The sequence below is a fragment of the Heloderma suspectum genome, chromosome 4 (genome assembly GCF_057233095.1).
Source record: "Heloderma suspectum isolate Gila_16-S chromosome 4, 16-S_ref, whole genome shotgun sequence".
Taxonomy (NCBI): domain Eukaryota; kingdom Metazoa; phylum Chordata; class Lepidosauria; order Squamata; family Helodermatidae; genus Heloderma; species Heloderma suspectum.
The window spans coordinates 169,457,172-169,474,029 of NC_139461.1; positions in this window are offsets into that span (position 1 = coordinate 169,457,172).

A 16,858-nucleotide genomic window follows, 5' to 3' on the forward strand; every position below is an offset into this window, starting at 1 on the left:
ATGGCAAAAAAAGGGCACGGCGGAGTCTTTTAGGGAAGCTCACAGTAAATCACGACTGTATTGCAGCCAAAGTTAATTCAAAGCTGCAATGCTGCGCAGTTGCAATGGAGTGAAGGGTGAAGGCGGTGCCATGTAGACAGGGGCCCAGTTGGCCTTTCATTTACCCAGCAAAGTTCTTAACACAGCCAATAGCATCTGATTCATTCTTCCTACTTTGCCATTGTCTTGAGGATGGTATGAAGTAGTATGGAGCACTACAGGCAGGGTGCAAGCATCATTCCCGCCCCCCAATACAAACTTATAATACAGGCCTCCTACATACACATGCCACAATCCTATTCCATGCATAATATCTCATGAGTCTTGAGTCTCATGAATCATGAATCATGGAAGAAAAGTTTCGATTTTAATTCTGAAGTAACATTTTCTCCATTTCTGAAATTACACCATAGGTCATACTGAAGGTTTTCTACCACGCTCCCAGTCCCGCCCCGCCCCCCATTTTTTGCTATTTTTGTTTAACTTCACATCCAGCCTGAAGAAGAGTCCTATAAAGCTTGCTGACTATTTTGTATCTTTTACAATTGATCCTAACTCCTAATAAAGGTATTATCTTATTGATGTTTTGGTGTGTTTTTGATCCTAACAGACCAACACAGCTGCAGACATTTTATAAATAGACCAATTGACTTTACAGCTGCCTTGAGTGCTTTTTTTTTTTTTTTTTGGAGAAAGGTGGAGCACACAATAAATAAATAAATAAACAAATAAAGCTTTATTTTCTTTACCCCTTTCTTTGCAAAATCATGAATTATCTCCCCCAAAGTCAATTGCTCTTGCATGTTCACCTTTGATAACAAAATCGCTTGGGGGCTTAACTGTTCTTGTGCCACAGTAGAATGCTTGCAGTTTTTGATGAGTGTTGGTTTGCTGAGACTTCTTTCGGCTTCTGCCACAGTCAGTCTGCAGACCAATGCACATTTCATTGAAAATTAGTTGCACGTTTTTTTTGTTTTGTTTTATGGGGTAAATTTCGTATAATAAGATAAGTGGTTATAGTTCATACTCTTTTCCAAAAGTAGACTTGAAGGGTTTTTTTCTCCTCAAATGCTCAGATGCTCTCACTTTCCCTGTGATCATCTCTGATTATTATGGTGCTCCGACCTTCTCTCCTGCTTATGCACAAGGAACTCTGGGAGTAGAACCCCTCATGGTAATTGGATTGCAGCCTCAGCTGTGCCCTTCCATGCTTTGCCTCTGAGTATAAGAATTGTTACAATAATGGTGTAGTTGTTTGAACAGGTGGTTTTCCAAATTCTTCGCCTTGACCATGATATAGTAGTTTGGGAAAACCAAATCTCAGTAGGAAATCATTGAAAATCTTGTCTGCTGCTGTCCTTCCAGACTTGCTGGTAGTAGGATAAGCCCAGATGGACCTTGTAAAATGATCCACCAGAACTAAAATATATCCGTATCTTCCCTTGCTTCTGTCTAAATGGAAGAAATCAATGGACGCATGTTCAAAAGATTCTGATGTGACTGGGAGAGCTCTATCAGATTGTGCTGAACAAAAGAAACCTCACCAATCTGAAAAGCCCCAAATCTCCTTCCTCTCCACATACTTTTTGTAACATCTTGCCTGATGAAGACATCAGGATTTCAAAAGCTTGTCCATTTTTGTGATTTAAAGGGAGCAATCCTATTTGGATTGACGATCACCTCTGAGCCCGGGGGCGACTGCTTATCCAGTGCAGGGCGGGAGGAATGGTGAGGAGTGGATCTCTTCTGCACTCCCGCTGCCCTGCTTTCGGCCAATTTTGGCTGTGTAACCATGGGACCTTGGAGCATGGGAAGGGGTGGCCAGATGACACATAGGAAGTGTTGTACTGGCACTTCCAACCTTCCTGCCCCACCCCGCCCCCAGGAACACTGCATTTTCCCTGCTCCATGCTGCTCTTCCAAGTGTGGAGCATGGGGCTGATCCGCACTGCCTATGAGGCAGCGTGGGAGGGGGTGGAGGTCGGTTCTCTGGGAACCGACCAATTCTATGGCCATCTAGCTGCTGACTAGTGGCCATAGGATTGCACCCTCAGTTGGCCTAATAATGGTATTACACTACTATGGATTTTGGAATTTTGCTTATGGCCAACATAGCTACTCTGATGCTTGGTAGGTTTTGTGTTTGAAGTTGTAGCTTATCTTACACTTCCTTGAATATCACAAGAAAGCACCTAAATGGATGGTTTGGTAATTGGTAGCTCTGTTACGGCTGTCATCTGATTAAAGAAATCTTGTTGATTATTTGTATGAATTTTAATAGATTAACACTGCAATCCTATGCATGCCTACTCAGAAGTAAGCCCTGTTGAGTTCAATGGGGCATACTCCCAGTTAAGTGTATGTAGGAAAACACCCTGAGGGTTAAATCCAACATCGCGCTAGCAGAAGTCTTCTAGACTCTCTCCCTCCCCCCCTCTCCTCCCCCCTCCAGCCCTCTGGAGCAGATTTTGAAGACCTGCAAGGGAGGGGAATCTGCCAATGGAATGACAGCATTGGACCCAACCCTAAGACTGCAATGCTATACACACTTACCTGGGAGTACACTTTATTGAAAACAATGAGACGTACTTCAGAGTAGACATATATAGGATTGCACTGTAATTAGTTGATAAAATCTGCATAAATTCACATATGACTAAAATTATATGATGAAGAAAATGACATATATAACAATATAACTAATGATCAGTGCCTATATTTTTTCTCACTAATATCTACACACAGACATATACACACCTTTTATATGCTATGTAACTTCTATATCAAGACATTAATGAGATAGTGTGCTTCTCCTCTAGCTGTTTTACTCTAGCTGTCCCATAAGCATATCCATGAGACACTAAGAATTGTAATTAGTGAGTTTATTTCTTTCATGCTTTTCTTGTATTGGTATGTCTGTTCATGTGGTTCTGTTGCCTCTGTTTTTAACTTCATTTTGAAATAAAATAAAACCAGGTGTGCTGGTGACAATGCTGATGATACCGTCTTGATAACTGTTCACAGAAACATTGAAAACTAAAGCTTGCTGTTTTTGCCATGTGGCATCGAAGCTCCAATGACATCATAAAAAGCAGCATCAAGGCTTTGAGCTAGCTGACAGATGATCCTTCTCAAAATGAAAGAAAGCATGCATTCCTTTGCATGACTTTTGCTTTACTTTTGTCCATAATAAGAGGAATAATTAATGGCCTCTTATTTGGACACCAGGCATGTCGCAGAATCTGTACTGAGCTGACGGTACCTTGGGCATGCATTAATCATTAGAAATTCCTTGAGAGTGCAAGAAAAGTTGGTATCCCAAAGGCACCAATTACGACTGTTTAATATTGATAACTGTATATATAAAAGAGAGAACTTCTCTCTGTTGCTCAGTAGGTGGGATCATTTGTAGCCTCATTGCTTTATGAACTGGCCCTTCAGGATTTTGTCTTCTCTGAACTTTTGTGATTTTGTGACAGAGGCAAAGGATGGAGAACAAAAGTCTAAGCCAGGGTGGAACAGAAAAGTTGGACGGCCCACGCCTTTGAGGCTGCAGCAATCACTCCTGTAGATTCAGTTTGGTCCCAATCCAGCCAACGATTTATGCTCTACTTTTTAAAAACTAACTATTACCACTGATTTATGTACCGATCACAATTTTACCCTACCTCCTAACCAAAAGGTTCATGAGCTGGCTCACAACATATTAAAGAATATAAAAGTGATTAAAAGCAGAGCAGCAAAGCCAGATTAAAGTCTGGTAAACAGCAGCAGCAAAACTGAGGGAGGGTATTACAAGGTGAGGTGCCACAAGTCAGAAGATTCTGTTTCTAATTACCACTCACACCTCACTTCAGAATGTGGGGGTATTCTGATCTGAACAGGATCCCTGACAAAGGTCTTAAAACCCTCACAGACTCATGTCGGCCTGTTGTAGGGCTTTAAAGGTTAAGGGTGGCTGCCTCTGAAGCAAGGCAGGAGAGGCACAGGGGGGATCGTTCCCTCCGTGCCTCTCCTGCCCTGCTATTTTCTGCTAGACAGCCGTTTTTGGCTGTCTATCCACGGGAAGCCAACTGGGAGAGGAGGCTGCATGTATGACACATAGGATGTGTCATACATGCAGCTCTGCTTTCCCTGCCCTGGAATGCCCCCAGCCCCACCCCTTTTCAGTCACTCCATGCTCCTCTTTCGAGCACGGACAAAGGAGCTTCTCCGTGCTGCCTCCAAGGCAGTACGGACGAGGGGGAAGATCAATTCCCAGAAAAGAGCATATCCTATGGCCCTCTAGACAATGTCTAGTGGCCATAGGATTGCTCCTTTAAACTAGTGTTTTGAATTGTGTCTGGAAACAAACTGGCAGCTAATGAATTTATTTTAAAACTGGCAAGATGTGCTCCTTATTATTTGAACTAGTGAGCAGAACTGCTGATTTTTGTACTAACTGTAGTTACTAAACAGTCTTCAAATGCAGCCCCACATAGAGTTGATTGCAGTAATCCAACCCAGATGTTATCAGGGGCATATATAATTGCAGTCAGATCTCATTTTCCCAGGAAAAGACAAAGCTGGTGAATCAGCCAAAGCTGATAGAAAGGGTTATGAGCCATGGAGGATATCTGAGCATCCACTCACAGGGCCAGATCCAATACCTTAAAAAAAAATGTTTGATTTGCAACACAATCATAATGACAAACAAACAAAAAAGCATAAAAGGGGGGGAATTCATATCACGAAACATTTCAATCAATATAGAGTAATCATTACCTATAGGGAAACAAAAGAAAAAAGAAGAGAAAACACAAGGAGGGGGAGAAAAAGGATTAACATTTCAAATATGTACGTTAATATAAGCAGTCCATATATCTAAAGAAGCATCCATATGACTTTGATGGTTGTAGGAGATATGCTCAAATGTCGTACGATCGCTCAAAGTCCATTGAGTGATAGGAGGTGGGCGTTTTTTCCTTCCAAGCCTGAAGTATCAGTGTCTTTGCAACTCTAAAGGCTCTACCTACTTTTGCTGTCCATCTGTTCATCCCCATGTCACAGGGATGTAGTTTACAAGCGCATGGACATCTGCTTATTGCTGAGTTTTCAAGAACAAAATGTATAAGAGTTGTGACTTCCAACCCCAAAGAGGCCACAACAGAAGACACCCACATCACTTGCCTCAATGAGGCATTGCCCTCATTACATCACCAGCAGCTGGCAGAACTGGCCAGCTTCTTCTTAGCAAGCCTCCGTGGTGTCCAGGATACATGTAACCTCATTTTGGTTGAATCAGTCTCCCTTTTCCATCTACAGAAATAGTATATATGGAAGCTAAGGCAACTTTCCATTGATTAAACTGTATAGAGCATTCCAATTCCTCATTCCATTCACTTCTGACCTTCTGAACATCCACTTTACTACATTCCAGAAGACTTTTATAGGCAGCTATTGTGGGCTCCGCTTTCTGTAGGGAACCAATTAATTCCTCCAACAGTGCTGGAGAGGCTGCAGCACTCAATGCTGATGGGCTGTATATAGACCAACAAATGCTGAAGCTCAATATACTGCCAGCTAGTACTAGATGATGAATGATATCCAATCCGCAATACTGAAAATAGTAGAAATTCATCATCCGAACCTATTAGCTGATCTAAAGGATAAATTCCATTGTCAGCCCAGCTCCTCCACATAAAAGGTTGTCTCTCTGTTTTCAAAACTGGATTCTCCCATAAGGTTAGTTTAGCATGAGAATATGGATCAAGCTGCAGCTGGCAAGCCATTGCATTCCAAGTCTCTCTTGTTGCTAAAACTGATGGTGGAGCCATTCCTTTCTTTTTAATATACCTAGGTCTAATACCTGTAAACCTGATCCTTCAGGTGGAGTGCAAGGCTGACAGTGTGAACTGTACAGATTTTAGCCCCCTAGTCAATTTTAACTGGTCAGTTTAATTATGCAGATCCCCACGCATTCACCAGTCTTCAAATGAGAGCCATGCTGGCTAGGGAATGCTGGGAGTTCTAGGACTTTTTTTCTGTCTAAACCTGCATAGGATTGCACCCTTATTGGCTCTTATGTAATTTGGGGGTGACATCTTCCTTTCCTGTCTAGGTGACGTCCTAGTTAATAATGCCACCTGGTTCTCCTGCATGTACAGACTGTGTTTTCTGCCATGGAAGTGAATAAGCTCCATAGAGTTGCCACTGTCTATGAAATTCAAGAAAATGTATGGAGTGTCATTTTCAGGTGAAACATCTGCAGGGATGTCAAGGGACACTCAAAGCATATTGATTATGTTTAGCACCATTTCCCAGAGGGGTTGCACCCATCTGTAAGTTGCCACCCAATGTATGGCACATTTTGGAGGGTTGGCTCATGGAGAAACATCTGTAGGAGTTACTAGGGAGGTTTAAAGGATTTCAGCGGTAGCTGTGAAATGCTAAAGGGCAATGCCACACATCTCTAATTTCACTTCTATGGCAGGAAGCGATAGGGTGGGTTGTGGAGGCCAGACTGCAGGGCCTTTTTGAGAGGCTGTTGCTCCTCTCCAGTGGGAGTGTCTCACTTCCTGTTCCTGCTCCAATCCGTGCTGCTAATGCCAAGGGAAGCGAGGCTTAAGGCAGTGGTGGTGGTGGTGGGTGGAACAGATTTCTCCCATCCACACCCGGCCTGGATCTTCATCTACATCACATCACAATGGTATTTCAGATGTAACACTGTCTGAAAGCTGACATGCAATGATCTGCTGTCTTTGGCAATATGTGACTGCTGTGTGCTTTTGCCAAACCCAAAATAAGCAGGAGAGGCCAACCACTTACTGTACTTTTCATGTTGAATTTCAAATCTGAACCTTTTGCAGAATTGCGATTTGTTTTTGCAAAATCTTGCTTCAGTTCTAGCTGTCATGTGGCTCGCCCCCCGCTCCCGGATGTGTAGAGTCACTTGGCCAACATTTTGTTTTTCTCACTGCTAACCATTTCCACCATAAGCAGTGGCTAGGCTCATGTATGAAAGGGCCTGTTGTCAGCTTGAAAGTGCAATCCTAGGCATGGTTAGACAGACAGAAAGTCCTACAACTCCCATCATTTCCCAGCCAGTCCTACAACTCCCAGCATTCTGCAGCCAGCATGGCTGGCTGGGGAATGCTGGGAGTTGTAGAATTTTTTTCTGCCTAACCATGCCTAGGATTGTGACCTAAACATATCAAGCTGGGCTGCGAGTCAAAGAAGGCTCCCCAACAAACATCCAGTGAGTTAATGGGGTAGACTGGGGCCTTGGCATGGCAGCTTGTAGCTGACACTTTCTCCTCAGAAAGGGATTTCTTCTTGTTCCTGTTCATGAAGAATTGTTCTCTGCTGAACCTTGTCGTTACTGCCGCTGAGGCCAAGAAACACAGCTGACGGGGTGAGTGCATTGCTGACTGGCATGATGTGGGCGAGTGGAGCCAAAGAACATTTCCTCAAAGAGCTCTTTCTCTTCTCCCTCCTTACCCAGCCATGACCTCCTGCCTGAACACTTCCAGCGGCAGCAGTCCATGCCTGCAGGAGTTCACAAGAGGCCGGATCAGGGTTAGGAGGGGCTCTGGGGCTGGCAGGCTGCAACGGGCCTCCTTCTACGCCTCCAACACTACACTCTCACATGAATTTGTGTGCCTGCGTGCATGCGCGCGCACACACACACACGCACACACACACACACACAGAGTCCAGGAAAGCTATATTATGTACAACAATAATACAAAAACATTTTTTACTACGTATTTTACTGGAAGTAATCTGTTGGGCTTTCCTGGACTCAGAAGACTCTAAGGGCACAATCCTATGGCTGATAGACGGCGGCTAGACGGCCAGGGGATTGGTCAGTTCCCGGAGAACTCCCTCCCCACCCCCTCCCCTGCGGCCTCGTAAGCAGCGTGGATTGTCCCTGCACTCTGCGTTCGTAAGAGCAGTGCAGAGTGGAGGGAAAGGGGGCATTCCCAGGGGCGGGGCGGGGAGTTCCTAAGTGCTGGTATGACACTTCCTATGGGTCCAGCCTCCCCTCCCTGCGCTCTGATGTCCCATGGCTAGGCGCAAATGTAGGGCAGCTGTAGTGCAGAGGAGGCCATCTCCTCTGTGCTCCTCCCACCGTGCACTGGATAGGCGGTCACCTCCAAGTTTGGAGCTGGCCGTCTATCTGCATAGGATTGCTCCCTCCTACTCTGTCTATGGTAGAGAATTGAAATACAAACACAAACTCCTATTTTTACTTCTCCTTTTATAGCATACAGCACACAGTCCCAGGAAAAATAATCACACATAGAATCTCTCTCTCTCTCTCTCTCTCTCTCTCTCTCTCTCTCTCTCTCTCCCTCTCTCTCATATAACCCATGATTTGCCACACCATCTAATATGGGCACAATGGTGGGCTTTATTTGTGATGGCAGAGTGATTTTAAAAAAATTATCTACAAACTCAGTAGAAAATAGACATTTTTGCATGAAATAAGACCTGAGCTAGAGAAAGTTGTCATTGCTGCTACCTGTTGTTTTGGGCTGGATGTGCCACTGAAAATTCTGGATTCTCCATTGTTTTCTATGGGTAGTAATCACTGCTCCATGAGGGTAGACCCCCCCCCCAACAAAAGGGGGGCTCAAAATGAAGCAGATGGTCCCCTTTGAAGAAAATGGTCGCTCTGAACTTATTTCAGTGGCTTACACCAGGGACAGCCGAAGACATTTTGCTGCCTGAGGCAAAAATGATGTCAAAGGCACCCCCTCCCATTCCATATACAGCAGCCAAATGGACTGGCAGTTGAATATTTCTTCACCCCTGATGATGAGACACTGTCCTCCATCATACCTGAAAACAGCAGGTTCGCATAGAGGGTGCAGGGCAGGCCACGCCACGTGGCTCATAGCCCTCTCCTCCAACACCTTGCTCCCACGTCCCAGCATCATCTGCCTGAGGCAACCACCTCAGTCTGCCTAATGCCAGGACTGGCCCGGCTGCTCAAAGATGGTCAGTTGGTTAAACATGCTGAAAAAGGTGGTAGCAGCCTTGTTTCGCACATAACAATTAGACAGAATAGTGCCTGACTATTTGACTCATATTTCAGGTACTACCAGGGCTAGAGACTTGTGTGTTTTTTATTTGGATGCCAGAAGTCTGGGCTAGCTAGTGGGCTCCCTGAGATGGTGGGCTGGGGGCTGCAGTTCCCTTAGTTCCCTCAGTTCCCAATGCTTAATCTGCTCATGAGTTCACATGATCCTCAGCTACTTGAGAGGTGTCACACATATGTGGCAGCATCCAGAAACCCCCTTCAGGAAGCAATTGGAGATTTTTCTGACATTCTCTGGCACCTCCAGTAAATAACATAAAGTGGAAGAGTGTGGCAGAATGACCCCACAAAAGGTCTTGACCTCTAGGCCAGGCCCAGTTTCATCCTATATACCAAGGACTCAAAGATACAGTCAGGATTACATTTCCTGGTGTCCATAAGAAGCCCATGAAATCAGTAGAATTATTCCAGATTATTTCTGGAGTCTATGGGGAGGGGGCATCTCCTGCGATTATCCCTACATCTCCTGCAGTTATCCTCAGTGAAATTATGGAAGATTCAGATGAAATGTTTACAAGCCATTCATGTGATGTTGAACATGCTGTGAGAGATTTTTCTTCCTTTCTCCTTTCTGTTATATCTTCTTTCTCCCTATTGTTGTTAAGGATATAAAAGACTTGTAATGTGGGGACTTGTCAAGGTCGCAGCGAAGTAGCAAGCATACCGTTCATCCTAGAAGCCCCTGGGAAAGGTGCAGGCATGCCTCTTGGAAGCAAGAGATCACTGGTAGAATAGGGGAAGGAAGACCCCTGAAGTCTTGGGAGATCTCTATCCCATGAGATTTTGGGCAGGGGCTGGAGTCCCATGTAAGAAACATAGAAAAGAGCAGAGGAGGGTAATGAGAAGAGGGTGACCTTTCCATTGGCTCCATATGAGCAGGCCATCAGACGACTGGATGATGCCGTAATCTTGAGAGCTTGTTTTTCTCCATGTTAAGGCCTACTATGACCTTGTCTCACATTAGCTGAATGGTAACTAGAGATGTCGGATAAATCTGAAATGGATTCAAATGACTTTGGGGGGCATTGAAGTGACCCACAGATTCCACAATAGAGCAGCATCTTTCGAGCTGAGCAGATTATGTGGACTTGTGGATCTTCTTCTTTAAAAAAAACTTTTCAGAAATGTAACAAAATTTAGTTGTACAAAAGTTAGTGGAAAATATGCTATTATTTACATCTCTTTTTTTTAAAGCAAAACATGTTTTATACATCTCTGATCTCTCTTCAGCCTCCGCTGGGCATAGGGATGCTGGAGAAACCTGCTGTGGACCCAAATGAAGCTGAATTCCCAAGAATCCGACCTCCGAATTCTGTGGTGGACCAGCACCCCTTACCTGGTGCATCTGCCATAGTTTGTGGGGCAGCTCTCCGGCTGTCTAAAAGGTGCAATAGGCTGATGGCGGCCACCATTAGCCCATCTTGGGAAAATTAAGGCTGTAAATTACATAGTTTACAGCATTTGCAAGTATAAAACACTTTCTTCTATGTAAATCACAGCATAAAAGGCCTAAGCAGCAGACCCTGCCCTCCCCCCAGACCGGACATTGGGGGGTTCACCCATCCTTAGCAGTGTAGCACTCTTTTTTTGTGTGCTGTGCTCAGTGATTGTACACTGAGCTAAGAAAAGTATGCAAAACGTTACGTGCCAAAAGCTACGTAAATTGTGGTGGACTTTTCTGAAAGGGGAAAAATCCAATTCTGTCAATGAGCAGACAATGGAATGAAAAACACCTGACAATCCACAATACACAGATGGAACGAATTAAAGAAAATCCGTACAGGGGAATGTACCATGTCAGGGAATAAATATTTGAAGTGATCACCAGTTATAAATAGAATTATCTTATTATGCCTATCAAGGGAAGCAAGCTTTTCAGACTATTAGTTTCCCCTTTATTCCTATTGCTCCTCCTGTTGTTTTGGTTGCTGCCCTCCCAGCCTCTGTCCCTCCAATACTGTGGGCATTTGCAGACATCCCTTTACCAAGTAGTACTAGTAACTGGCCACAGGTGCATAGTCTACTTGGCAAGCTAGGTTTCTTAGATGGCACTGATATTGTCACATAATGGTACATAATATTATCACAAAATCTACCACACATCTGCACCTGCAACATAATGTGCAGTGCCAAGCAGTGGCATAGTTGTAACCCCCACCCCCACCCCATAATAAAACACAGACAACCCAAACAAACAAACTACCAATAAAACTACAGGCAATTCTTCCAATTTTTGGATGTCATTTCCCCTAATACTCAGTTTTGTGTGTATGTTCTCCCAATATATACCTTTTTGTATGTATTTATTGACTGGAGAACTCCACTGCAAAATTTTGAGAAGTGTGAATTTTGAAGGATAACTGAATTTCGGGTCGCATACTGGTTCAAAAAATGTGAAATTTGGTAAGCCTGCATTAAAATGTGAACCAAATGAATTTCTCCTAATTGGCACCAGTTCTGCTGCACGTGTGTAAACTGCCACCTTGACATCTCTTTCTTAGACCTCTGCATACACGCAGTTGCCATAGGATGAGAGAGGCTGGAAGTAATTGTTACTGCCAAAACGTGCATGCCCAAATTGTTGTCGTCTCCTCCTCCTCTTCTCCTTTTCCACTGCTGGCTGTGGGTCTATCATTTGTTGCATTCTTTGTTGCTTTGATTAGTGATCTAATTATTATCATTTTGGTTTTTAGTCTTTTAATTTAATTTTTGTTGTTAGCCACTTTGGATTATTAATGGAAGAAAAATGAGATAATGAAAATAATAAATAAGTGTTGCATCATTCAAAGTTATGGGGGAGAGAAGAAGAGGAAACCTTGGGCCATTGCTTCTGCAGGCAGCCAAAAATCACCTTTAACATGTAGGGCAGGACACACGGAGAGAGGACTTAACATTCTCTAACTCTCTTTGAGCCTAGTATCTCTCTCCTCACCGCCCCCCTCCCGCCATTCCTTTGACTTCTCCATCTGAAAAATTTAACTCACTCTCGATTACATAATGGGCTCCTTAGGGGACAGGGGATTCATCTGGTTGCTTTGAATGTGGAACTAGCTGCCAAAATGAAATAATAATGGCTGGTGTACACAAAAACCCAATTAACGAGAAATGGCAGTTAGCAGAGAGAAGAAGTACAGGGAGTACTGGATGAATTTCTATTCCTGTCACACACTTATTAGCTGTTCACTTTCCAGAGTCAGCTTCAACTCCAGTTGCAGGAAAGTCCAGCACCAGAATCTAACCAGCACCAGCAGAAATAAGTTTAAAGGAGTGCGTTTGAGATTTATTCCCCCCAAATTTGCCACAGGTTAGCTGTAAGTCAATGGAGATTAGAACTGAAGAGTGAAGACTTCTAAAATCGACTAATCAGGTGTGTATGCTAGGGATGGGTGAACCCCCCAATGTCCGGTGTGGGGGGGTGTCCAACGGGGGCAATCCAGGCTGCTTGCCCCCCCCGTGGATTTCCCCAGAGCCCTGGTGTGTCTGCCAGATTTCACGTAGCAGCTCTCCAGCTTTATAAAAGGCGATATAGACTAATGGCAACCCCCATTAGCCTACTGTGGGAAACGTCCAGCTATAATTGGCGTATTTTATGCCATTTTGGGTAGAAGCACTTATTTCTACCTAAATTGCAGCTGTTTACCCCTTTATAAAGCCGGAGAGCCAGCCTATGTGAAATCTGGAGGATGCACAGGTAAGGGGGGGCAGTCCACTGTGGACTCCACAGGTCTGATTCTTGGGAATGCAGCCTCACTGGAGTCCGCAGCAGATTTCTCCAGCATCCCTCAGTGTATGCAGGGTAGGGATGGCGGAGAATTTCTCCCCAAAACTTCGGGGGGCCGAGCGCCAACGTGTTTGGCCCCCCGAACAAGTTTCAGGGAGAAATTCTCCGCACCCCCCCGCACCCTGCACCCCCCCCGGGACGGGACTTACCTTTGCCGAATGTCCCTCCCGGCGGCGGGTCCGGCCAGCGGTTCGGCGGGTCTTCATCAGGGGCGGGGGCGGCAGCCGATCTTTCGACCGGCTGCCGCCGCCGCCATTGCAATAAAAAAAACAAAACAAAAACGCCCCCGTGATAGGCTACGTGACGATTAACGTAGCCTATCATGGCTAGATTTGCAAAGTCAGCCATGATAGGCTACGTAAATTGTCACTTAGCCTATCACGGGTGACTTTAAAAAAAAAAAAAGCGCATACGGATAATGGCGGCCCCCATAGGGAGCCACCATTCCCATTCCTTATTTGGTCACTGTAGTCTACGTAAAGATTTACGTAGACTACAGCAACCAAATAAGGAACGCGAATGGCGGCTCCCTATGGGGGCCGCCATTTGCGTACGCGCTTTTTTTTTTAAAGTCACCCGTGATAGGCTACGTGGCGATTTACGTAGCCTATCACGGCTGACTTTGCAGATCTAGCCGTGATAGGCTACGTTAATCGTCATGTAGCCTATCACGGGGGCATTTTTTTTTTTAACTGTTTAGTTTGCGGCCGGGCGAGGTGAGGCGCCTCCTCCCCGGCCTGAATTTCGGCCGGGCGAGACAGGAAGCCTCCCCCCCGGCCTGAATTTCGGCCAGGCGAGGTGGGAAGCCTCCCCCCCCCCGGCCTGAACTTCGCGGGGGGAGCAACGAAGCGCCTCCCCCCCACCGCGGGAAATCTTCGAGGACAGGTAAGTGACTTTCGTCCACCCCTAATGCAGGGGGAGGATGGAGTTCTGCCCCCAATGGAATCTGTACTAAAGCCACAGCTGTTCTGGCGGGGATAGAAGCATTTCCAGAGCAGGCTTAGGACTCACTGCTTTCCACAAAGTCCCAAACCCACTCCAGAAAGACAGGAAGGCCTCCAGTCCAGCTAGAGGGAGATGTTTTTGTCTCTGTATGCCTGCCTTGAAGTGTACCCTCTGAGCTGCTCTAGACCCCTAACTTAGGGCCCTTCAAGATGGAGGGCTCCTAGCGCTACCACTCCAAAGGCATTGTGCAGCTATTCCGTCTTTCACTATGTAATGGATTTTTTTGTGGTAAGAAGAAAGTTGGAAGAAGCAGTGGGGAAACCTGAGAGGGTTATAGATGGAATATGACAAAGTTTGCCTCCCGACCCATATCTTTCAGTGAATGGGGCAGGACGATTGCTCAGCAGAAGCCCCGTTTGGAAGCACACTTGCACCCACATCCCAAAATGAAGCCCTCAGACTCTGCAAGAAGGAGGTAATAAAGACATTCCTCTTGCTGGACTTGAGACCTGAGCATGAGAGGAGGGAGTCATACACAACTCAGGAGCTGCATTAGACCCCACTTGAATGCAAAGGACCGTGACCCCTGAAGGAGGGGTGTGTGTGTTTTATTATCCCCTTGCCTGATCACACAGAAACCATTTCAGCTTCCGCAGTCTTTTCTTGAGTTTTGGCAAAGCGGAATGGAATAATTCTGCTCTCCACCCAGACTCAGCAAAGTGGAAACCCAGCAGTTCCACCCACCTTTAATTATATCATGTCACGGTAAAGGGGGGTTTGTTGGTTAGTTTATTTTAACACTTGGGGACATGATGGAAATTATTACTTAACAGAGTTGGCACACATGGGTTTATTTAGTTCATTCTCTAGCCCACTTCCATCAGTTCTCCTCAAAATCTGCCTCTTCAAATGTTGCTGTTGAATATTTACCAAATGTTTGAAGCAAATTTTGGGATTCCCGCATGGGCAAACACCTGAGGAATCCTTAAGGGAAGTAAAAGACTTTCACTAAGACTAGAAAGATTTTTTGGCGGAGGGGGGTCACAAATCTCAATTATTTGGCCATTGGCATGTATTTAGTATTTTTATGGTATTGTACATATCACACAAAGTGGCTTTTAGCATTTGATAGGGGATATGCAATAGGTTAGTAGTATACAATCACGGGCAGATGTTGTATGATATTTGATGCCTGACAGAAATCACAGAAGAGAATGCCCAACAAGTCAAACAGTACAGTCCCTAAACACGTCTACTCAGAAGGAAGTCCCAGTGAGTTCGTGGGGTTTACTCCCAGGTAAGTATGTATAGGACTACAGCCGAAAGCACTCAGATTTTGACCCCAAAATGTGGGTCTTGATGACGAGATGAATGACGGGACATTTGAATAAGGTGCTAAAGCATGGCGTACCTGCTTGCTTCTTCCACACCAGCCCAGCTAGCTTTGGAAAACAGAAATGAAAATGTGCTGAAACACCCCTGCAGTTCTTGAATTGCTTTGCCATTCTTCCATGGCCCCCTGCGCTTAGAAATGTAGCAGCAGCAGACCAGGAGGTGTGCCGGGGTAAAAGAGGCAGGAAGGTGTTGCTGCTGTTGCCCAGTGACCATGCAGAAGGGCGGCCTAATGCAAGTGCTCATGGGAGGTGCTAGGCAACAGCACAGGCTGAGGTGATGGGGCTGAAATCAGCAGCCTGCAGGTGGGTATGCAGCTGCTGACAGGATAGGAGCACCTTACATTTGAGATAAGACCAGAGGGAATTAGTGTTAGTTTTCAGTGGTTTATTTTCTCACATTTTAACTTGATTTCACCATGTGGGATTGGTTTTGTTCAGTTGGTTTTGTTCAGCAGCAGCTACACTGTTGAATGGTCTTGACTCCTCCCTGGCCACCGCTGTAGAAAGGCACGCCTCACCTTGTGAAATAAAGGTATGGTGGCCACTTATGAATTGCCCTCCACCACCCAAAAAAGGAAATGTATCTCTGAAAAAAGATAACAAAAGATGGCATCCATTTGCATAAGATTTGCATATGCTAATTCATGTCTATAGATGCCAATTTAGAAATATTTTGTTTAAATAGAAATACTGTGCATCTCGTTATAGCATGGAAGACTGCACCTGGTGATTTGTGTGTCTGCTGCTCGGTCTGTTGCCCAGGTGCTGTTGGTGGGCAACTTCAAGGCCCTTTACCTCTTCCTTCTGATGGGTCCCCCCTCCGTTAAACTAGATTTGGACCGGACAGCCCTTCAAACAGAGGACTGTCCTCAAAATAGAGGACAGTCCTCTGGCAGCCTTTCAAATAGAGGACTGTCCTCTGTAAAAGAGGACACATGGCCACCCTAAATCAAGGTAAAATGGTGTGAAGATATGCTACCAAAAACTAGGGATGCTGATGACGCTCTAGTGTGGGGGCTCAAAAAGTGTATGTGTGTGGGGGAGAACCCCACTCAAAAAGAGCCACCATGTGTTAACAGGTATAACCCATCCCATCTCAAGTCAGGCCCAGATCAATTCAAGTCTGAAATGTGCTTGAAATGGAGGCTCGCTCCACACTCCTGCTTCTAGCTTTTCCTGCCAATTCCTCACCTCTTCTAGGGATGGCGGAGAATTTCTCCCCAAAACTTCGGGGGGCCGAGCGCCAACGTGTTCGGCCCCCTGAACAAGTTTCGGGGAGAAATCCTCCGCACCCCCCCACCCCCCGCACCCCCCCCCGGGACGGGACTTACCTTTGCCGAATGTCCCTCCCGGCGGTGGGTCCGGCCGGCAGTTCGGCGGGTGTTCGTGCTGGGTGGGAGCGGCAGCCGGTCTTTCGACCGGCTGCCGCTGCCACCATTCCAATAAAAGAAAAAAAAAACGCCCCCGTGATAGGCTATGTGATGTTTAACGTAGCCTATCACGGCTAGATTTGCAAAGTCAGCTGTGATAGGCTACGTAAATCATCACGTAGCCTCTCACGGGTGACTTAAAAACAAAACAAAAACAAGCGCATACGGATAATGGCGGCCCCCA